General features: G+C 38.1%; 1 long non-coding RNA gene across 1 annotated transcript; it reads left to right on the forward strand.

Annotated features, from left to right (window-relative positions):
• Positions 1-19: 19 nt before the first annotated feature.
• Positions 20-10757, forward strand: LOC136287836 (uncharacterized). The gene is made up of 3 exons (XR_010720371.1): positions 20-74; positions 8264-8359; positions 9911-10757. It is a non-coding gene; the product is annotated as an uncharacterized lncRNA (long non-coding RNA).
• The last annotated feature ends 14441 nt before the right edge of the window (positions 10758-25198 follow it).

Below are 25198 nucleotides of genomic sequence, written 5' to 3' on the forward strand. Positions count from 1 at the left end.
GGTGTGTCTGATACGACTCCCCCTGCCCCGGTGTTGACCCCCGCGGCGTGCCCTGCTGTGACCCTGTGTCCGAGGTGTGCCGTGAGTACCCTGATGTGGCCTCTCGGTGTGCCCCCACGGTGTACCCCGTGTCCCCTGGTGTGACACCCCTCTCCGTGTGACACCGCCCCCTCTGTTGGAGCTGCCCAGTGTGATCCGGTGTGCCCCTGCATCCCCCGAGTGCCCCGGTGTGACTCCCGCTCTGTGCCCCACTGTGCTCCTCTGTGCCCCGGCTGTGCCAGTGTGCCTGGAAAACCAAGTTTACGGAGGGCCTTGTTTCTTAAAACCTTAATTCATTACTATATGATTGTATAAACATTTCAGATTTCAGTTAAAATGAGTTATTTTCACCTGTTTGAATGTGGAGAAAACTAGGAAAAAAAAAAAGAGTCAAGGCATTATTAGTAAAATTAAAGTAGTATTTTCAAACATCTTAAATTTTATGCTGTAGAAAACAGCTTTATTATTTTAATTATTTGATTGCTTGGGATTGACAATACTACAATTACAGCAACTTGTCCCTACCTGGAAGCAATCCTTAATCTTTTTGCTAGTCTTTCCCATAAGAAAATGGAGTTTATGAGCTTATAAAATAATTTCAGTGTCATAACAGGACAGAATTCAGCAAAGACTCAGACTGGAAGGGCTTCTTTTCTGTCTTTGGTCTTAAAAAACTTACATGAGTAGTTATTTTTGGTCTGGGATTCATTGTGTTCTCAATGCGCTACTTTTAATAATTAAACTAGAGATAGGAATCCTTTCTTTTTCTGAAGACAGAAAAAAAAAAGAAGTTTAATACCCAAATCTTTTTCAAGACCCCATTATCCTGACACAAATACAGCCAAGGCAGAGGTGCTGCCTTTGCACAGCCAGAGGCTGTAGGCCACTCTCTTTGCCATTGCCTGATTGAAGTTTCCCAGCCCTGCACTGGAAAATGATGTGAGTCGATATTAAAAATTCTACACCACTACTCTGCCAGGAATACGTCAATCTCCTTGTCCAGTCCATGAAAGGCTTAGGGTTTTTTTTTTTTTTTTTTTTTTTGTTGTTGTTGTTGTTGTTGTTGTTGTTGTTGTTGTTGTTGTTTGGGTTTTTTTTGTTGTTTTGTTGTTGTTGTTGTTTGGGTTATTTTTTTTCCTCTTTGGCATCTGGATCTACAAAATTCCTTTGTAATGTGGCAAAAATCCTTTTTATCTCTAGGATCCTTCTATATTTTCTGTCTTTGAGGTATCCTGTGGTGTGTGGACATACAATGAGTAGTCAGTTATTTTATTGCTCTGGTGGGGTTGTTCCTTTAGGGCAGGCTGGATTTTACTAGGGCAGGCTGGATTTTACTAGCAGAGCTTCATTAGTGAAACATCTAATCCAAAAGTGATGCAGTTCAGAAAATATGCTGTAGTTCTCTTGTGTTTACCTGAGAAGTAAGCAGCATTAAAACCCTGAAGGACTGTAAGCAGGAAATTACTTCTTGAGAAAGTGCAACATTTTGGGAAGGACTCACATTGGAGCAGTTTGTGGAGGACTCTGTCCAGTGAGAGGAATTCTGTGCTGGAGCAGAGGAGCAGCATGAGAAGGAAGGAGCGGTGCAGACAAAGCATTATGAATGGACCCCAGCCCCAGTTTCCCATCTCCCTGTGACAGTTGTGGAGGAGAGGAGGTGGCAGAAAAGTCACGAACAAAGAGTGGAGCCGAGTCCGGGAAAAAAAGGGAGTTGACAAAAAGGTGCTTTTATTTTTTGTTACTGTTTCTCACAGTGCTATTTTAAAAATACCCAATTTTTAATTCACAGCAAATTAATTTTATCTTCCCCAGGTTGATTCTGGTTTACTTATGATGGTAATTGGTGGATAATCTCTCTGCTCTTATCTGGACCCATGAGATTTTTCATTTATTTTCCCCTGTCCTGCTGAAGAGGAGGAGTGAAAGAGCAGAGGGGTGGGCACCACACTTCCTAATATCATAGAATGGTTTGGGTTGGAAAGGATCTGTTAAGGTCATCTACTTCCAATCCCCCTGCCATGGGCAGAGATACCTTCCACTAGACCAGGTTGCTTAAAGCTTGTGGCTCAAAGCCAGCCTGGCCTGGAACAGTTCCAGGGATGGAGGATCCACCGCCTCTCTGGGCAGCCTGTGACAGTGGCTCACCAGCCTCACAGGGAAGAATGGTTTCCCAGTATCTAATCTAAACCTGCTCTCTCTGTTTAAAGCCATTCTCCCTTTTCCTATCAGTATATGCCCCTGTAAAAAGGCACCTGCTGGTATCAAGCCCAGCTGGGGGATGTTACCCTGGGTGAATACCTCACACTTTAGGGAGGATACAATAGAGAAGGAAGAAACAGAGGAGGCCATATGCTTCTAGTTTTTTTCTTTTTTTCTGGTATAGGTCCTAGAAGGACAAGGACAAGTGTGTCTTCCCAGCTTAGGCGGTCACACTCTTTGACTTGTGCTTCAAATGTAATAAAGTTATTAACAGCTGAGGTGCATAAGTAATTGAGTTTTCCATGACAACTCTCTTTCCTGCATATTTCCTGCTACTCATGCTCAGCTATTATAATATTTCACCTGCTGACTTCAGCACATTTATATTAATTATACAATAGAGGGAGCTGGAAGAATGTGATTTTTAATTTATTTTTTAGTAAAGAGCCACTTATTACAAGACTTTATGTATATGTGGTTTCATTCCAAGTGTCTAAAACTCTTGTGATTTTTCAACAAGCAGATGCAAAGTGGTTATTGTGCAGAGTTACTACTGAGCCAAACTCTCTTGCAAGTGTAATTTTCTCACTCTGTACTTCAAAACCAAAGTAATTTTTCTGTATAGTGTTTGTGAAGTAATTCTACTGTTTAATGTTTATGATACCTTTCCATCTGCCTTTTTTGTAAGAAAATATGATAAAATTTCAAATGAAGAAATTTAGAAATATTTCCCATGTTAAGAATTGTTGCTAGCTTGAGAATCCATGCTCTGACCTATAAAAAATTCATTGAAGACTGAGAAATTTATTTTAAAATATTTTTTAATGTGTAGTGCATGTCTGTGTCAAAAGTATACAAAAGAAAGCATGTTGTTCACTATAGGGGTGTTTAAAGATGTAAAATTACTTAATGGAATGTGGAGGCCTTTAAGACTATTCTGATCAATATGGGGCAGCTCGAGCAGTTCTTGAATAATTTAATATTGATTAACATTATTCCATTTCAGACATTCTTTATAAAGTTCTATGGTAATTTTCTTATTATGGTGTCACAGCCTTCTATTATGTTTTATTTAATACTAAAGCAGTTTAAACCTTTGCAGTGGAAATTGAACAAACTGATTTGAAATGTGGCTGTTAGTGCTTTTCATTGTTTCAGAGAGATTTTAAAGTGAAAATTTCATTAAACTCAGATGGGTTTTGCAATTGGGATAGTTACCCTTACTGCTGATTTCAGGTCCATGTAGATGAGACACTTGATCATTGCCACATTAACATGAAATTAGGACACCTCAATAAAATGGTGAATTCCACCTTTTCCATTTTTTTGCTATTAAATTACTTAAATTATGATTTCTTTTTAATAATCCACAACAAAGGTGAATTTTTAAATGAGCTTACACTGAAGGAAAGCCAAGGTGTTTTGCTTTAAAATTACAATTGCTTGTAAGATCTGAGACACATTATTAAAAGCAAAATGAATGTTATTTGTTGTGGCTTAGGATAACCTCATGGAGCAGGTAAAGCATCTTTTCATTAAGATTCAGATTTCCTTAACTGCTTGGTCTGGAAATATGCATTGTAGGAATGTTTATATGTGTTTATGTTTATATATAATATGTTTATAGGAATCACTTCCAATTTTTTCTAAGAAATCATCTGAAAATGAAGGTTGTGGTAGATGCAAATGGCCTTCTTTCCTTTGGGAGAGTAGTTTTAATTTTGCTGAGTAATCTCTATACATATTTCAAAAAATAGAATAGTTCTGCCAAATAATAACGCAGCCTGATTCAGTTACTAAGCAACATTTAATGCTAACAAAAAGAAACAGGAAAGTGATGCAGGAGGAATAAAATCATTAGAAAGCAGAAGGAAACTCATGACAATAATGAAGACAAAACTCGTAAGTAAAACAAAAAAATGGAAAAGAACACATAATCCAAGCAGTTAGGCTTTTTCCAAGGAGTCAGTTGCTTATAGTTTCTTCTTTCAGGAAAATAACTACCAACCTGGAAAAAAAAAAATCAAAACTTGGAGAAAAGCCTCATTATCCCAGATATTACTTAATGTATGCTTTTCAGTGTATTACACAGTTCTTCAGAAATTTCTTTTGTGGCTGGCATAATTTTTTCTTAAATACTCATTTGGATACTGCCAAAACAAGAGGTAGTGCTACCGTTCTTCCTTCATTAGGTTTATTACTCTCCTCAGTGTGAGAGGATAAATAATTAAGTGTATTAGGGAAACTATAGATGCATAAGACAACATCTCCCTTCCCACAGGCTTGGCTGCTGAGGACCAGGTCCAGCTCAGCAGTGGTGCAGCCCAGGGCAGCTCCTTTCCTCCCGAGCACGTCAGGCTGCTGACGGTGCCAGGGGAACCAGACTGGCCTGTCTATGTAGCCTGCTGAGCTAGGCTCCTACCTAGACCTGCAGATCCTAGCCGGACCCTGGAGCTGCCTGAACCTGCCTTACCCTTTGATTTGGACTCTTGGTCGAACCTGGCCCCCATCTACTTGCCTTTTGCAGTAAGGTCCTGCCTTGTCACCCCAGCACCCCTCTCGACTCCCCAGTCCACAGGGATGTGATATCATCAGACAAACTGCTCTCCAAAGGGCATGGGAATGGAAAGAATTGATGAACAGAAACGTCTTGTAAGAGCTTTGTGGGCAAAAAAGGATTCACAGATATACAGCAGGTTATTAATGATTACGCTCAGAAAAGTAATTTTTTCAGCAGATTTGCAAATCAATGTTGGTTGCAGAATTTTAATATGGAAGATGTGTTTTATAATTCACTGTTGAATGTAAAAACAGATTTACTTTGGTTGGAACAAACACTATATAGCAGAGGGAAAAGTATTTTGAAAACTAATAATTACTCTATGGAAAAAAATTGGTAACACTTTGCTGGGAAATAACGTTAGGGAGAAACAGAAGAACTTACAGTGAGGCAGTAAAAAACATGATTTTAGATACTCCAGAGAAACAATCTGAAAAAGAGCATGTACCATATCTGGAGACAAATCTTTAATTGAAAGCCCTGGGACATGAACAGAAATTACACCATTCGATCAATGGCAGGTTGGATACTGCAATAACTAATTTGTGATGGGGGAAATGTGAGGTTGAAAAATAAGGTTTGGCAAAGAAATGTTTGTTTACCAAGAAATATTTGCTTTACCTATTTTAGAGAAAGATAACTAAAAAAAAATTTATTCGTTTAGGAATTTGCAGTGTGGAGTAGAATTTCATGGCAGTCCAAGCTATAGAGATTGATAAGAAACTTGATACTCATCAAAATAACGTTCATTTCTTTTATGGTAATGTAGGATGGTGAGAGGTTTCTAACCTTCATGAAACCTTTAATCAGAAAAAACCACCAATTTTTAGAAACAGACTTTCTATATTGGTAAGTTACCATCTGTTTTCACTGTATTTGTATGCATCCATTGAACCTGTAAATTGGTTTGGATTAGTGGTTTCAAATATGTTCCTCAGAGAAAGTGATTTCTGCAGCAAAAGCTGGGGACATAGAACTCAAGGAAAAAATGGATCAAAACTGAAGACAATGTTATAATAATTAAGATAGATAAACAATTAACATGTAAACGAGAAGATATCTAACTGTTGAAGGAGAGGTACTTTTTCTCTCTTGTTTCTGTCAGCTTTTTTCATAGGAAGGATTGGAACAAAGCAATCTAATTTTACAGAGAAGTTTCATCAGTATAGGAAGGGAAGCTTAATCAGTATATTATGATATAGTTGAATCTGACAGTAGGGAACTGAATGCAAGCTAGTAGATGTACCTAGAAGGGTAAGAAAAGAAGTAAACTATTAGTCTGCTATTCTACAAAATTATATGCAATGGTGTTTTCTGAAGTGCTCAGCTGAAGGAGATGGCTAACAGAACTGCTAGTTGGAAAGGGTTAGTTTTCAAAGACAAAGACAGTGAAAAATAGGGCTTGAAAGAGAAGGATAGCTAGAATTTTTGGAGAAATTAGATGTTTATTAGTTTGGCTGGACCTGATAAATTGAGTTACATAGCCAGTAAACAATCTTAAAAATATCAGCATTTATATAGAAAACATGTAGAGGATTGGAGAAGTGTGACGGAACTGCAAAAGAGCAAATACTGTGTCTATTCTTAAAAAAATGAAAAATAAAGCCTATCAATTATAATTTGTAAATTTAACTTCTGGTGGAAGAATTCAATACTAATATGACCTCTGTAGTGAACTGGAATACAGAATTAAGTGTATGCATGTTAAATTGGTAGATGGTAGGAAATTGGGAGGATCTCTGAGAATGTGGAAAGATATGCTAAGAATATTAAAAATTAAAAGTGATGTTGGAGAAGTGGTCTGAAACAGAATGAAATTCCCTATAGACCTTCTTTTGTATATCCACTCATAATGAAAACATCTGTCCATAGGGTGCTTTGCTCCCATTTAGTTAGCCTATGGTACAAATGGTTCAATAGAATAGCATAAACCCACAAATAATTACTAGTGTTATCACTCACTGTCTTTATCTCAGGAGCAGAAGTTGTATCTGATAGAACAGCAATGTTATTGAGATAAAGCTGACCATTGAGGAAATAAAAAAGGACGCATGTTGAAATAAAAAAAACCAAACCCAACCCTGAAGTTTACTTAGGTTTTGCTTATACCAAACAAAACACCTATAGATAATAATTGTGCTAGTCAATTTATATTGTGGTTTATGGAAGCAGGAGAACAGAATTGGCTTTCTGATTTATCAAAACTTTAATGGAAGGTAACAAACACATTTTAATCTTGTCCTGGTTTCAGCTAGGGTGGTAGCAAAGGGAAGTGGGGTTGAGTGAGCGGCTGCATGGTGTTTCACCTCCAGATGGGCTTGAAACCATGACATGGGATGCAGAATCTTAACTTTAGTAATTCAAGTTGCACTCAACTACTGCACTTTAGCTCAGTGGTATCAAAGAACTGTGGTTCTGGCTTACAAAATGTCCTGTTTCAGGTTTATCTTTGAAGCAAACTGCAAATGCATAGTAAGGAAAAACAAAAGTCTTGTACCATAAAAATTGTGAATAAAGTCCCTTAAAGTCAAAGTGTCTTTCCACTGGCATAGCAGACTCCGTAGCATTTTTTAAAACCAGCAAGCCCCAATTTCTTACTTCAACTATTTTTATACTATACCTATGTTATTTTTCAGAACTGGAAAATCCACTCTTACAGGAAGCTTTTCTCTGGTAGATTTGTGCATGTTGAACCAAACATTTAATTTATTGAGGTTTTAGTAAGTTTCAGTTCCCATGTCTTACATTTGAGCAATTTTCAACAGTATAAAGGTGGGGAAAGGGCTAGAATGAGATAGTGACAGAAGGAGGAAGAGGACATGTTGAAATGAAAACAATTACTTCTGTAGATGTAGGTAGTAGAATAAGGGGCTTGGGATAATCACATTATGAACTCTGGAGCATTGTAAATTCTGCTGGCATGTGTGTTTACTTCTGTGGGATGCAGGTTTTACTCTCATGCTCATCTTTTATGACAAATGTAGTTGGTACCAGGCTTATTACCTGATGGTGCAACTTTGTGGCAAGAAGTGATGTTTTAGCAGTTTTGGGGCATTGAGCCTTTGTAGACATTTGTGGATTAGACTGGGCTTTAATGGCTACTTTCTTTGAGGCATGTTATGTCTGCCATCAATAGTGACAGACAGATGGCTGGATGCACTCTATGTTTTCAGCCTTTGCAGGTGTTCTGTAGGGGCTTGGAAGCCTCACATTTCCACTGCCCTTTCTCAGGAGGTTCTGAATTAGGATGGTTTTCTCTTCAAAGCCCCTGGACATTCAGCTTGAGCTCAGGCTGTCCATGGCTTTGACCAGAGAGAGTTACTGTCATATTTAAAAGGCACCACCTCCAGCAATTGGAAATTAGTGTTTTTATCTAGTCTTAGTGTACACGTAAGCTTCCATTTTAGACTTTTTTGAGAAATAAATTTTGGTTATAAATAACATAATGCTCTTTGTTTTCAATAGAGGAATTTACAGTACTGCTGAATGAGACCGGCATCAGTGGACTATCAATCTGACCCAGAGATGAAACAGAAAGCAAGCTGTCAAAACCTTTAGTTGGTAAGGTATTGGAGTGATGGGTTCAGAATAATTTTATCTTTTCTTGGAAAAATGCAAATATAGGTGATTCTAATGAACAAAACAAAAACTTGATGATTGACTATTATAAAGGTTACTGTATAATATATGCTTCATATATTGTATATTTACAACTAATTTAACTACTCAAAGTCTATCAGAGTTTAGTACAGGGTCAGTAATCCTACACCTCATCATTAGTAGTCCTCGTGATTTTTAATCCACTGTGATCTGTGGGAGTAAAGAGCTCCCTTTGGAAGCACTAAACAGAGGAAGCCTTAGGAAGTAATATATTTTGTAAAATAGAAGCACAATATACTTTTATGATTATTATTCATAGCCTTGCTCACTATGTATTTATAATCCCTAAATTCACATTCCCATTGCAGGGGAAAGGGAGGGAGCTGGTGAGTTTGTCCAGTAAGCTTTATGGGTTGAAATTCCTGCATTTGATCTCTGCTTACTGTATTAATCTGAGCATCACTTTGTATGACAACCTGAAGAGCCACCCGAGTCCTGAGGGAGTCAAGGAGGATTTTGACCTTTATTTCACAGGAAATGAATCAGGCTTGTTTGTATGGAAGAAAAGCAACTGCATATTATACAACTACAATTCTAAACTTTATAGTTAAATTTCATGCCAGTCCAGTACAAAAAACAGTCATGAGAAAAGCTGAGTAAATTTCAGGTTTGTTTTGATGGTGTTTTGTTTATTCCCTGATAAGGAAGGAACAAAAGCAGCATTTTATTCACTCACACCTTTCTGCATAATTCTTGAGACCATTCTATGACACAGAGCAGAACTCCACGGCAGTACATCTAACCAGTTCTCAGAGAGGTTTAGAACTATTAATTCTGAGTGTACATTTCTTCATATGCTGTTTGGAAATTTTTATTATTATTTTATCAATATCTTAAACATAAAATCTATGGATGTAGATAGGAACTTTTACAAAACAGTTGAAGGCCTTGTGGATGGAATTTTTTTTTTCCGGGTGCATTTTACAGAAAAAGGAGGATTGCCATTAAACTAAACAGGCATTTTCAGAAGCTCATAGGCCTGGGAGACACATGGATTTAATTCATATATTATTTGAACACAAGCAATATGCAAAGAATTAAATCATTTTTGCAACCTAGTAAGATATAACTGCCTCATTAACACATATATTAGACTAGAGAAACAGCAGGAAGTGATCAATGTGCCTTTCAAGTTGGAAATTTATGCTTGCAAATACCGATAAACAATGTGAATAGTCTTGCTGATAGCATCGGAAATGCTATTTAGGCTGACATCACATAACTAGGTGTACAGTTATCTCATGAGCTAGAGTCAAGAATCAGTTAGATGTTTTTCTCCTGCAAGCAGCCTGGTTAAATGAACAAAACATTTACTGCAGCAATGATTGCCTGTCCATACCAAAAGGATGACTCTTAAAAACCCTGAGAACAGAACGGGAACCACATTTCATTGTGTCTCTCCTTTTCCCCTTCCATTTCTTTCGCTTCTTTCTGTCTACTTTGACTTTGTAGGTCTCAGAGAGAAGTCCCACGCTGCTCCTCGGCGAAAACCAGAGGACTTGTGCTCCCATAGAGAGAGCTGTGGGCTGGGGCCCTTCTCCTTCAGTTACTTTATGGCTTCTGTGGAGGCTTCTGTTCGTCACAGTTCTTACCTGACAGAAAGGGTGCCATGAACTGGTGTTGTCTCCTCACACTATGGCCATTCTCAGCTCTTTTGATGGTGTTAAACATCTGAGATCACCCTGTAGGCCCTTTGAAAAAACAAATTGGTACCTGATGAGTGCATTCACACTGCCATGGAATGGAGGAGGTTAGCAGTCACTCCTCATCACTAGCAGTAGTTCTTTGAGATAAACTGAAATTTAGATCACTCTGTGAAATACAGTAAAGATGTAGTCAATCTGTTTAAAGATGCGGCTAATTTGTTTAAAGACATTCTCTGTTGTCACCAGTTCTGTGATGTCAACAGTTGTGAAAAGTGCTGATGCTGAAAGGAGTTTTGTCTAGGTAATGGCAGCAAGATTGCACCCTGTAGAATTCTGTCTGTGGTGTCTGTTTCATTTGAATCAATAAGCTTAAAAGAACGTATTTATGATTGTACTAATAATTGCTGCTGTTAGCCTCTACCCTTACATTAATTCTTCAACTTTGGGAGTACAGAACAGCTGCCTATAGATTATTAAAGTTAAGACATAATTCTGATTTACCTGTCTGAAAGATATTTCAATTTGTTATTGCTAAATTAAAAACAGTTAATCGCTTTCCTGTGTTCATTTATATTGAGGAGATAATTTCTTGATTGAATTTGCTGACAGTTCTAAAACGTAAATTCATGGCATGTACTATTTTTGTGTCTCTATTTTATAGCATGGTTCATTTTATTCATTTACTTAAATAAAAAATGAGAGTGATTTTTAACTTTGATGCTAGATCTTTCAGCTGCAGTATTGGGATCTGTACAAAGTCTTATTGGTATAGGTTACTTATATATAAGCAGAGGTAAGAGGATCAAGGAAAACTGGTTTTTTAGCCCTTAAAGCTGGATCAGGTTGAGTTACTATAGTGACAGATGAAGTTTCATCTGGATGTAACTACCACTCTGAATGCTTATTTCTTTGGTAGCCACCTCCAAGCTTGTTATGGAAGCTGCCTGGTTTAGGGAGCATCAGTGGTGCTGCAGAGGTTATGTCTGTGAGGTGAACTGGGCTCAGTAACTTCAGCCAGAATTTGTCAGAGTGAAGACTGGCCCCAAGATGCTGTTGTTTTTCAGATAAATCTGTGCAAGTCTGGGAAATTAGTTTTGCTTTAATATCAGAAAAAATACTGAATTAAAACCAATTTGCAATTATTTAACCTTACTTGATGACATTTATTTTAATGCAGTGCCAACTGTGAGAACCCTAAAATCCCCTCAGGGAAATTTCCAGCCTTCGCCCTGGAAAGATCAACCGTAGAGTCTTCCCTGCCTATACTGAAAGAGAGGACTTCTCTCATGGTGCCTTGCAGAACTGCAGCCAATTTACCTTAGGTTGCTTCCCCATTGGCTGGTTGACCCTGCCCACTCCAATTGTTCATCCCTCATCCCCCCTGTGGGTTTGCTGCCCCTTGCCCTGCCTTTGTACCACCCCTGTGCCCTCAGGTCATTGGCCACTGACCCCTTACTTAAGCCTGTGCACAGCACATGGCCTGGTCTTCTGTCCCTGACCCCTTCAGCATGCTGGAATAAACCTCTGCTGGAACATATCATACAGGAGGCCCTTCCTGTCTTTTCTCCACTGAGCTCTCTGTGGTGTGTGTGTGCATGGGCCCGAAATGGCTGTTCCTGCGACCTGCTCTGAGCGGCTTCGGAAGGAGATGCTTTGAGAAGGTAGCAGCATTTCACCATCCTGACACGTTGCTACAGCCAACCACTGATCTATTTATGATTATTTTTTACAATTTTATGTAGCATGTACATGCTTTGAGCATAATGTCCATCAGGAGATAGAGAGCAAAACCTTCACAGCTTCCAACTCTACCAAGAAAGTAATTGACCCCACAAAGCAGCAGTCCTGCTGGTGGGAAGGATAATCTGATGAATTCTAGCAGAAGCAGCCTCAGTGGTTGTAAAGCACTGAATTTAGAGGCTAAAAATGCATTAGGCAAGTGCTGTATGCTTTCAGTAATCTATCACAGCATGATCTATCATGCATCTCCTTTTCCTTGGATGACATCACCTTCTAGCAACATCAGCACAAATATTTGGAAGAAGGCAGAGAAACATATGGCTTGCAGTATTTCATTGGCAAATTGCTTCAGCAGAAAGCATGCCTTTTCATTTACCTTCCCAGCCAATGCTTGGAGTTAATCATAGCGACCAAGTGTCACTGCTGTGCCATAAGGAAGCAAAGCTAACTGCATTAACAGAAATTTAAACACATGTGGGGAGAGTCACTGGAATTATGAGTTCTGGGAGTGCACATTTAATAGTCAGACAGGAACACTTGACAGAAAAGAGAGGAAAAAATTGCACATTTCTTGAATCTTACTCTTTCCAAGACTCTCTTTTGACTTAAGCTTTCACCTCATATGCTCCGTCACAAGTTGTTGTGCTCCGTAGGTCTTAGCTACTTGAGAGAGTAGGCAGCAGCAATGATGAGAATGCAGTCCTGATTTCAATGAAATCAGTGGCAAGACTCCAGTAGGACAAGCCAAAATTTTTCTTTTAATGTAGGTTCAATTCCATTAAACCTGTTGCCTTAAAACAAAACTAAAACAAAAAAACCATCCTGCTGTCTTTCTAAATATTACAGGAAAATACCACAACTGGATCCCCATTCTTCAGTTACTTGCTGTTATGATGAATTACTGGGTTGGACTGTACTTTGGGTTTCCAGATCTAAAGAGATTGTCTTGGCAGCCTTGCTATGTCTTCACTTTAATCAATTATGTAATCAAATTGTCCTCCTTTCTCCAGTGTTCTGTTGACCTTTCTTGAAATGATTAGAAAAGATTTAAAGGATTCTAGCTGCCATCAGTGACAGCAAGCACATAACTTGAAAATCTCATAACTACTTGTGAAGAATATTCAAACAGGGCTATTTAAAAGACAGGCTCAAGTCCAAATTTGGACAGTTAGTAAATTCTTTCCAGACCTTATGAGAGCGAGATAAAGTAAGATTTATCTCCTCTGCCCTTATCCATCTCTAGTTTGAATGTGTTCACGCGAGTCGGGGAGCACAGAGAAGGAGGCAATTTTAAAGCCCATCAGTAATTTGATCTGTTTTAATCTTCGCTTTAGTACCAGTGTCTTTCCAATGACTGCGGAGGGAACTTTAAAGGCAAATATCTATATTGTAAATATGTCTAGTTAGATGAGATTCATTCCCTCTGGGATCACCTTCCATCCTCCTGCAGGATATCCCATATTCCTTGCAGCTTTGGGGGAAGTATTTCAGTTCCCAACCTAGTTCCCAAGTACTGTGTCACGCCTAGGTGGCCCAAAATAATTGAAGTTAAAGCATATATCCCTGTTAGCTGACCTTGGAAAAGATATGCAATAGACATGGTAGGAGTTGGGTGGCCTTTGTCACAAACGGTTGATAAGTAGAAAAGAAGAAAAATCAAACTAATTTAAAGATTAGTAGAGACTTGCAAATATGTGCTTATTCTCTTAAAAAATGGGAAATAATAAATACACTGTTGGGTTTTTGACACTAGATGGCAACAGTATACATTAGAAATACTGGATTGTCAACTAGTAAAAGTAAACTTTACTCAAGGGATTGAATGAAGGAGAATCCCAGAAATTATTTTTTAATAGATTTTAAATATAATTAGAAGAAAATAAAGCATATTTAAAGTACAACCTGTTTCTTCTATCAAGACATAAAACATACAGGAATGGTTTAAATCTACTAGAAAAGCTTGTATTTAGTCTGACTTAGAATCTGCCCTTCCATGAAAGAGTATTTATTAGAAGTTTATCAATCCAAACAAATTTTTATGTTGCTTTTACTGGCTGGATGGTTGCAGAAAGTCTGGTGGTCACAGGCCCCCCCTCCCCCTTTACTCCTCAACTTCCTCAACAGATTGTTGTATGCACAGAATTTGAGAGCAGTTTTCTTTTACCATGAAACACATTTGTAGAATATAAGAATCAAGTTCTCATTTGCAGCTCTTCTACTGAGTAGTAGCGACATTATGCTGCATGACTCATTTAATTAGGAAAAAAACCCAATACTAAAACACTGCAGCAAGATTAAACTGTGGTGTTAATCTGGGAGGAGAGATCACAGCTGCACTTCTTCTTTTATAGTAGTCTAAATCTTTTGGTTTGGTTGGTATTAGTCAGTGCAGAGAAGGATGTGACTTTCTGGCAATTCCTTTTTCTTTCCTGATGTACTTGAGATACCACATTTGGGAGATCTTGGATAGTCCTGTATAGGACTTTCCAGCTGCTCAGGGAAACATCCCCAGTCCTCACTGTTTGTTGGTTTAGACAATTTTTCTTAATACATCTTTCTCAGTGCCAGGTTCCTAGTGGTGCTGTTTAACATTCCACAAGAGGAGTCTACAGCTAATATACTGTGGTATCATAACACAACTTCTACAGTAAATGAGAACTCTAGACTTTCAAGGAATAGAATGGACTATTTAAGGGTTAAAAAACACAGTGAAAATTCCAAGACAGTTCATGAATATATCCCTTTAATATTGCTACTATTTTGAAAGAAAAAGTCAGTTATTTGGTAGAATACTCTTTTGGGCTGTGGAGCTATCATTTAAATATTGCTTCTATTTTGAAAGAAAACTTATTTCTTTTGTACAATATGTTTCTAGGCTTTGGATGTAAAGCAAACTGGACATTGTCTGAATTAGCATGCTGCAGAGTTTTCTGAAGGACTAAAGCAGTAGTACTTATGGCTTCACTCTTCACATTTCATTCTTCAATAGAAAAATATAAAGAGATCCCTTTGTGGCTCAAAGTGAGAATTGCCTACTACTTTTTTTTTTTTCTTTTTTTTTTCTTTTTTTTTTTTTTTTGTACAGAATTATACAGTAGATATTTGGAACACAGGCAACAAAGTTGTCTTCCCAACTGCAAGAACTCCATCTATACTGTATTTTAAGTGGACTCTTCCTTCCACCTTCAAGCAGAAGCTCACTAAGCACCCACATTATCTGTATTCGGGCCTGTCCTATGGTCAGATAGCTCATGTATCCAGGATTCAGGTTCTGAGTTTTCCAGTATTTTTCTTGGAGAGAAATTATGTGGAGAGAGACTGTGTGGCATCAAGCACAGACAAACTTTTAACCCAGTCTCAAAGGTTCAAGATCCACAGGATAACTACTTTCAGTCCTCATGTGACTTTGAGGTGAGGTATGGCCTAAGGAAAATATTTCTGGAGAAGAGAAACAATGACCTTTCTTTACTATTAGGTGAATATGGTAACTACATATTTCACAGATGTGGAGTATGAAGCAGAAAGATTAAGTGAACAGCTCAAGGCTATAAAGAAAATTTTGTATCAGAGCCCAGATCAGAAGGGAGGAACTGCTGACTCCCAATGCTATGCTAAGATACCTCTCTCTGTTAAAATTGGCCTATGAATCATCTTAAAAGCCAACAGTAATGCTTTATGGCTCTCAGCACTGCAGATGCTATTAGTTCTGTTGAGGAAGAAGGGACTTCTTTATCAATGTGCAGCAATAATCATTCCTCATCCTTACAAGCATTTATAAGTATTCAAACCATTCACAGTCTAAATCCAGCAACCTTACCTTCCCAGGACTAAAAAATATTATTATTATTATTATTATTATTATTATTATTATTATTATTGTTTTTCAAAATGTCATTTCCAAAGCCTGTAAAAATGACTTTGCAATCATATCCACTTCCTGATAATACCTTTATTTTTCTTCCTTAGGAGATATTCATAAGATATTGCAAGCTCCTTGGTGGCAGCTGTGCACAGAGAGAAAAAAATCCAAATGTGAGCCTTTGTATTTCAGGACATATCTTCATTTGATTCTGAATGATAATACCTGATTATCTTCTGTCCTCTTTTAGATATGAGCAATTTTATTGTCCCTAACTTGTGAATAAAGTGTCTGAATACAGAGATGTTGTGCTACAGCTTGCAGAGAATATTCCAGTTGCCAAACCTTGCGGGATATAACTGGCTTCCCAAGAATGTATTTTGGGATCTAAGGATTTGGAATCACAGAATCACAGAATAGTCAGAGTTAGAAGGGACCTTTGGAGATCATCCAGTCCAACTCCCCTGCCAAGGCAGGGTCACGTAGACCAGGATACACAGGAACACATCCAGGTGAGTTTTGAATGTCTCCAGAGAGGGAGATTCCACAACCTCCCTGAGCAGCCAGTTTCAGGGCTCTGACACCCTCAGTGTAAAGAAGTTCTTTCTCATGTTGAGGTGAAACTTTTTGTGTTTTACTTCATGGCCATTGCTCCTCATCCTGTCACTGGGAACCACTGAAAAGTCTGGCACCTGCCTTGGAGATATTTGTATGTATTGATGAGATCCCCTCTCAGTCTTCTCCAGGCTGAGAAACAGGGGCAGCTTCTGCAGTCTCTCCTCATGACAGAGGTGCTCCAGACTACTAATCACCTTTGTGGTCCCCTCTTCAGTAGCCCCTTGCCTTTCTTGAACTGTGTAGACCAGAATTGAACACTATACTCCAGATGTGATCTCACTAGGGTCAAGCAGAGGCTGAGGATCACCTCTCTCAACCCGTGAAATTCCTTTTGCTTCAGTTGCTTTCTAATCAGATAAGATCGGCTGAGTCACCTTGGTTGACATTTCCTAAACCAGGTGAATTTGGAACCAAAAGTCACATTTCTTTAGGTTGCTTAGTGGAGAAAATCAGGGATAACTCCACTGTGGGAATACACAAGACCAAGAGCAAGACAGACTTAATTAGCATAGCTAGTCTGGTGACTAGGATGCCATGGCAAGGACAAACAGAACTTTGAGCTTATGAGAAGATGGGATTAAACCTGCTTAAGGGAAAAGATTCAATCAACCCCCTACGATAAAGATGTTGTAAAATGCATAAGTTGCTTGTATGATCTTTTAACCTAATTATTGTAGTAGAAATTTTTAACCTTACTGAAATGGTATATAAGTTCTTGGAAAACCTGAGAAAAATCGAATTCTGATCACCGAATCAGTCTTCCCGTCTCTCCATCAATCGCCGATACTCCACTTAATGGTGCCACAGTGGAGGGTGAGGTGGAAGCAGGACAGAAATGTCATGAGGGAGGTTCCCTATGCAGTCAAAGTTACCTACCTGATTACTGAATTACTTGGTTGTCTATCTCCCTCTGAGCATAATAAGATTCTTGGCAACTCTAGATTAGAGGGCAATTTTCCAATATGTATGGGACGTGATGGTAAACCACAAATAATCCGTATGTCCATAGCTATCAAAGCAGACAGCTCAGAGGGCATGGAGAAATCTAAGTCTCTGGCCTAGCACAGAAAAGGCTCTGAGATTTTGTATTCTCTCTGAGTCATGAAGAGAATTATTGCTGTAAAGGTGCAAGGCCTGAAGTTTTATAGGTGATGGGGGAGATTTTCTTACTTGAGTGTGAAATGCATTAAATTGAGGAGAGAAACAATATGATGTTGCACACAGCCTCACTCACAGGCAAGCATTAAGCATAAAATGGATCTAAAAGAAGTCATCTGTGAGCTCTGAAATGACACTGTTAATTACTGTGGTGTCTGATGTCTCAAACATCCCACCATTTTCTCTCATCTGGAAACAAAAATGAGCTTTAGTGGGTTTTTGCTTGACTTGCAGACATGAGCTCATGCAGATGCTTAGCAAGAAAATCTGTGCATCTTTACGTTCAAGTACCATTGACTTGATGTCCTTAGAAAATAGCTTTTAATTAATCATGATTTGTTCTTAGTTCATAAATACAGTACCAAATTTATAACTAAAATTAAATGCTGCATTCAAGGTCTATTTTCACAACAGAGAGAGATGTAAAACTGTTTTACTTTAATCAGTTAATAGTATTTAGCCACCTGCATAACTAGCCACTTTGAAGCTATCACTATTTGCATTTATTATGTATAAAACATCATATTTCCTTCTTCATTTAGCTGTTATCTCACTGATTGTCCTTTGTTAAGTTACTTAAACTTCAGCGGGCCACCATTGCATGGCTTGATGTAGCATAGGTACTCTGCTTTAAAGATGCTTTTTCTCTGGAATAACTTTCATCTGCCCTTTCTCAGTTATGAATCCCATCTGCATTATGAAATTTGTCCATAAGCAGGTTAGCATAAGGACATTTAAGCATCAAGAATATTATACCCTTTAGGAATTGTCATTTAAAGGTTTAAATTCTAATTTTAAAAGGTTTCTCTAAAGTAATATTTGTTCTTTTTTCAGTAACTGTTTTGTAGCTGCTACAAGGTACTTCAGACTTGTTAACAACTTCCAGTAACCAAGTTGTTTACATCTAACCAGTACACTGTGAAGAAACCAGAGCACTGTTCATAGTGCTGGTGATTGTGCAAGTCTGGCCCTGCTGCCATGCAGAAGGATCAGGCAAGAGACTCCAGCAGCCATTTATTCAGTTTTTAGGTGTGACAATTATCCAATCCAGAAGGGATTTTGTAGCCCAGAAATTTGCAGTGAGTGAGAACCCCAAAATGAGGGGAAGGCTATTGTACCAGTAAGGAGGAATGTCAGAGAAAAATGTATGAAATAATCTATACCCTTTTCTGAAAGTGCAGAAAGACTGTTTCATGATACTGCCTTGGAGCCTTGTTGTGGTGTAACCTCAATCTGCAACACACAGCCACTCACTGACTCCCCCACCAGTGGGCTGGGGGAGAGAATTGGAAGAGTAAAAGCTAGAAAACTCATGGGTTGAGTAAAAGGCAGATTAACAGGTTTAAAAAAAAAAAGCCACACATGCATACAAAGCAAAACAAGAAATTAATTCACCACTTCCCATGGGCAGGCAGGTGTACAGCCATCCTCTGGAAAGCTGCATGTAATGGTGACTTGGGAAGACAAATGTGATCACTCCAAACCTTTCCCTCTTCCTCCTTCTTCCCCCAGCTCTTTATGTGCTGAGCATGTCACTGTGTGGTCTGAAATATCCCTTTTTTCAGTTTGGTCACCTGGCCCTGCTCTTTCTCCTCCCAGCTTTCCACACACCGACAGCCCCCTCACCAGTGTGGCACCATGGAAAGCAGGAAAGGTGCAAGTGCCGTGCAGGTGCTGCTCAGTAGCAACAAAAACATCCCTGTGTTATCAACACTGCTTTCAGCACAAATCTAGAAGGTAGGTCCCTACCAGCCATTCTGAAGAAAATTAAATCTACCTGTCAGGGTCCACAAATATGTGCAGGGAACTTGATGATTTGTTTTAAGGATCTCAAGGCGCAAAAGACACAGCGGGGGACAACTCAGTTTACTCAATCAAAAATGCACCTTTATTTAGTGTCAACAAATGTGATAGTGGGGATTTGAAGGGAAATAAAGGATAACGAGAAAAGAGAAAGAGGGGGTGTGTTATAGCTACCAACGGAGAGACGAAGTCCTCGTGGCCCAGCCAATTGATCCGTCTTCTTCCATTGGGTGATCACAAAGTCTTTGGTTAACTCAGGGGTCCTTATAGTCCTCTCCAAAGCGACAGGCAGTTGGCCAAAAGGTGGGGAAATTATTACTATGTGTTCATTTTGAGAACTCAGAACAGGTCAGTCATCAGCAGGTACAGTGTCAACCAGAACAGGTCAGCAGGCACAGTCAATTCACCGTGACTTGCCCATTGTTTCTGCTCAGGTTCTGATGTTCCGATAGAAGCGCGTGTGGGGTTTTTCCACTGAACACACCTGCAGGCAGCACTTGGCCAACATCCCACCTCAGCCAGGCCAGAACTCCTGTATTGTGATTTTAGAGTCCCTTTAAGGGGTTTCAGTCTCTGTCCTTTACGATGGTCGTGAGGCAGATGAGGGATCTTCGGGCCGTCTCTTACACTACCCCAGCCAAAACCCTTAGAAGTCTAATTCAGATAATTTTATCCTGAATATGTAAACTGTTGCCCTTTTTGAGTAGTATGATATTATTTCCAAACTCAGACCGACTTGAACTGTTACCACTAATCAAATGCCAGAGGCAATTCCAGAAAACCCTTATATCCATAGTGAAGAATGATGAATAGTTTGTAAAATGTTTAGGCATCCTTCACAGAGAAAAGCACTGTTTAGGTGTGTGGTGTTTGTATCTTGGTAGGTCTGTACAGTTTGTGTATTAAGAGCAACAATAACAACAACACAGAAATTACACTGCTTAAACAGTGTTAAATCTGCTTTGATGCTATTACCATATCTAAACAGCAAAAGTTTCAGAAAGATATTTAATCAAGTACTTATACAATACAGCTTTACTGCCATTTCATGGTATAAATCATTCCAATTATACTAGTATTGAACTATAAATGCAGAATCAATGGAAATGCACAGCACTTTAGGTAACATTGTCATAGGAAGGCAGACTTCAACCTACTTTACTTAAATGAATTCATGTGTGTGTTTCCTTCATAAACAAACAAACCAACCAACACATAATGAAACTGAAATAATGAATGACCTTACCATAGGGTGCTTCAATTAAAAGTTATATAACTCCTATGGCAATTTCATGAAAAGAGTATGGAAATGCCACTTGAAAAAGACAAGTAACCTCAAAGAAGAAGTAGCTTAGGGAAGGACCATCAGTACTTGCTCATCCCAGTTGTTCATAGTGTTGCCGCTTGTACCCGTCCAAGCTGAAGCCTGGAGGCTCTGTTTACACCATGAGGCTGAACAGAGTCAGAGCACTTGACTGGCTGTACTGATTGTTAGCCTGGATGCTGGCACAGTTTGGTAAGCCCAAACCAGGGAGACAGCCAGGCTCTGGCTCTTCTGCTTTGAGATGTAAGGTAATTTAGTGGTGTGTCTGTAAACTGTTGTAACACTTGAATTCTCATGCTACAGAGCTGTCTCTGCAGTGTCTGATTTACTAATACAGTCTCAGCCTAAGTGTTGAATGGCAGCCTCCTGATTTTTTACTAAGAATGAAGTGAAAAAAAAACCACAGTTATTTTCTCAGGGCAGAACACACAGACAGCCTGATTTTTTTTTTTTTTTTTTTTTTTTTTTTTTTTTTTTTTTTTTTTTCCTGTAAAGGTATAAAGTTCTCATGCCTTTGAGGCAGATCTTCCAAACTGGTTGGCTTGGGATGGGACAAAGGGACACTTAGCATTTTTGTCAAGCCTCCAGCACTTAAGAAAGAGAGAAAACAATAACATAGTGTTAATCTGCAAAATACTTAGCTAAGAGGGAGGCTGGCATCACACAGAAAAAAACCGACTAAAACCAGAAAACTATTGTTGGAAGGCTGGAAGCAAAAAGGATAAGCAAAAGATTCAATTGTCTTAACCTTGAGATCAGTTTTTTTTGTTCCAGTCATTCACTAGAGACTTTCTCGTTCCCTCAGGAAATGAGACTGCTGAGATAAGAGTCTTCTTCAGTATTTTGCCTTAATTTGATCCTTAGACATGTTGGAAAGAACTGTATGTGGTTTGTAATTGCACTAAAACAGACATACAAGAGGGCTTAATGTTTTCCACATGATGTGGAAACAGATAGGTCACTGTGTTGGTACTGTTTTTCTTATTCTAGGCAATATTTGCTATGACTAGCACTCTTTTTCATGAGAGTTCAAGCACTAAATAATTTGATTATTGCAGGATTTTTATTGTACAACTCTGATAAACAGGATTCCTCCAGTGTTCAGTCTATGGTTTGATCTTCATGCATCTGAACTCTCCCATTTAAGAAAAATCTTAGATGACTTTTAAAAGAACCTGTACTCCTATTGTTGCCTCAGACACGTCACAAAAACACGGGGACATGTTGTTTACTTTGTGCTATTGGCAGTGCTGAACTATTGCTTACTGTAACTGTCAGTATGTAGGAGAGTATTTTCAGTGCATTTTTCTAAATCTACCTGTGATTTAATTCAGAGAAATCAAAAGAGATTACACACAACATGGTGAGATTTCCCTTGGAGAAGATTGCAAGACCCACCTGTTTCCTAAAGGCTTCTTATCACTGCAAATAAATATGAGGAAATCAAAAATCAGGCACTATTTCTTAGAATAAGTGATGATTCAGGAGCCAAGTCTCTGGTGAGTTTGATATATAGAAATCACAGTGAAAGTACCTCAGTTTGTACCTTCCTTAAAAACAAACAGAAAAAGTAGGATAACCAAAATAACATTGACTATGGCATATATCAATTATCAGTCTTAAATTTTCAATGTCTACTCTTACAGTCTTCATTCCATTTTCTTGAATAAAATCAGAAGATTTTTCTTGACTTTAAATGAAATTTCAAATTAACATAAATTTTTGATTCCGTTAGTTTATCTGTGAGATGGTTAAGACCTGCATTTTTTTACCTGGTTCTGAGATGTCTGAACACAGAATAGTGCAAGTGTTACATTATTAGTGAATTTTGCTTGTTTGTTCAGGGTTTTTTTTATGTGAAAGTGGTAGGTGAAAATGAGAAATAAATTCATACCAAATGAAGATTTTATCTACTTGTGAAGCAGGCTATCAACCATGCTTTACACTACTACCCATCAAACCACTAAACATCACTCATTTAATTTCTGAAATTTTAAATTCTAAAATTATAAATCCAAGAGAACAATTCCTTCTGAATGTGCCTGTACAAAAATTCAGGAACTGAAAAACTGATTCTGGTCAGTATCTCCTAACTTTTTTTCAAACAATTTTATAGAAAGAGGGAAAAGAGAAAGCGGATCCATTCATCCATGGATGAATATAAATATATATATACATTTATATTATAAATATAAATATATATACATTTATATTATAAATATAAATATATAAAAATATAAATATATATATTTATATTTATAAACATAAATACCTCAAAGCTGGACATCAAGAGGATGTTGCCAGTCTCCTTTCAGTGGTGTCCAGAGACAGAACGAAGAGCAATCGCCATAAAGTAAAACACAAGAAGTTTCACCTCAGCATGAGGGTGGCAGAACACTGGAACTGGCAGCCCAGGAACGTCACGGAATCTTCCTCTCTGGAGATGTTCCAAACCCACCTGGACACGTTCCTTTGTAACCTGCTCTAAGTGCTTGGCAAGGGCATTGGACTGGATGATCTCCAGAGGTCCCGTCCAACCATAACAATTCTGTCATTCTGTGAAGTAACACACAATGCAGTATTTTCTACCAGGTGGCAGCCAGGTTAGACCAGAGAAGAAGGGAAGAGGCTATTTCTGGAATAAAAGGCTCAGTCTCACAATGTATACAGCTTCATGTTATCATGTCTATTGAAGGCTGTGAAAGTAGGAAATCATTAGTTTCATCATCTTTTGGGTGCTCTGATGGATGTAATGAACTGCATTACAGTAGTTCAGACCTAGAAAAGGATAAAGGCATCTTCACAACATCTTTCCTCTTTACCTTTATGCTCTCTATTTTCTGTTTCCAAAGGTTGTCACTGAGTTGTGACAGATGATAAGTGTCCCTTAGTGATGCAACAAAGGAGTCACTTTTTTCAGATTCTTGGTGGCTGTATATGTCATCTACCTGGGCTGCAACTTGTTCTGTTACAGCCTTTGACAAGTAGAGCTCTGTTACACTTGACTCATATGCAGCAGCTCAGGCACTGGGGGAAGCAGAACATCCCTCAACTGCCTGCCAGTTGTCAAGTTAACTCAGGCAAAAAAATTCCATGTCAGGTCAGTGCTTCCTGCAAATTCAACGTTGAGAAGAGTAAATGCTTTCCTCAGAGGCAGGAAAGAACTTCACTAAACCAGTTCTCCCTTTGATTGTATCAGTCACTTTTTCTTGGCCAAGCTGCTGTGAAGTATTGAATGCGTGAATGCAGAGAGAGAACCTGGAATTTAGGCTGTCCTTCTATCTCTATGGATCCTAGGTTGTTATCTCACTTGACAAGTATTCTGTTGCTGACAACTGGGATATTAAACATTAGTTGAAAGAAGAAAAAGAATGCAAATTCTCTTTTTATTAATTGGAGAATTTGTCATCAAGCATGGTTTTTTATTAATATGCATATCCTTATTTATATGCCTATAAAATAAGGAAATCCTATTATTTCTGTTTCACCAATAAAATGTAACTAGAAAACATAAAGTGATTTGCTTAAAGAAAAAGCATGATAGTAACAGAAACAAGGTCAAAATTCTCAATACTTGAGTCTCAATCCAGTCCCTTCAAAATGAACATTCTTTCCTGCAAACAATTTTTTATTCCTCTAACCTATACTCTTCACAATTTCTGTATATTAGACAGTTACTGAAGTTGTTACTGATATTTCTGGTTGTTGCTCTTTAGCTTGTAATTTAGTTCTTAATCATAAAATCTAAAAATAAAATATAACAAGAAATTAAAATTAAAACGGAAAACAATACTTCAATGGAAATGTTATTTTTAGCTGTCATAAAATTTTTCTTTAAAGCATGTTGGGGCAGACAGATGTATATAATATAATGCATTCCTGTTTAAATAATTTAAGAGAAACTGAATATTTGTTTATCCTTCTACAAAAAATATATTCAGTATTAATACTTTAACACTGGGTGACAGATACAATATAATCAAATGATCATCAAATCCTAGTATTCCAGGAAAAAAAACCATGTCAGTAGATCAGTATAAAAGATGCCATCTGTGAAGGGCATTCAGAAGTTTCTTTAGAGGACACCTTTTACTCATGACATTCACAGAGTAGTTCCTTTTTCCTGCATAGCAGAACATAGGACTTTCCCCAATGCTCAGCTTTAGGCCCAGATGGAAGTTCCAAGGTTCTGTTCAAGGTTTGTCAAAATTTTGTTTAAGGTATGCTGAATGCTTTCATTAATAACAAATGAGGATGACAATTAACTGCAAGGACCATGGAAGAGTGGAAAGCCACCATGTAGGCGTATGCATCATGACTCCAGCACACGAAAAAGATGTCCTCTACCTTTGATGAGCTGTCAATGTAACATAGAAATCTCTTGAATTAACTTTTAGGATGGCTTGTCTTGAGAAACATAGACTCGACCCTCATTAAATTAATGCATCTGAGTGAAACTAATGAAAAATAAAAATTTTAAAATTTTTTGACCGTGGAGAGTATCTTTGTTCCCAGAGTTGGAAATTGCTTTCTTAGCCACATAATCATGGACACATTCTTTATCCAGTGATTAAGGCACTGGAAATAAGTTA

This window comes from Chamaea fasciata, unplaced genomic scaffold (assembly GCF_029207755.1).
Source record: "Chamaea fasciata isolate MVZ Bird 193981 ecotype frontalis unplaced genomic scaffold, bChaFas1.0.hap1 SCAF_3, whole genome shotgun sequence".
NCBI classification, from domain to species: Eukaryota; Metazoa; Chordata; class Aves; order Passeriformes; family Sylviidae; genus Chamaea; species Chamaea fasciata.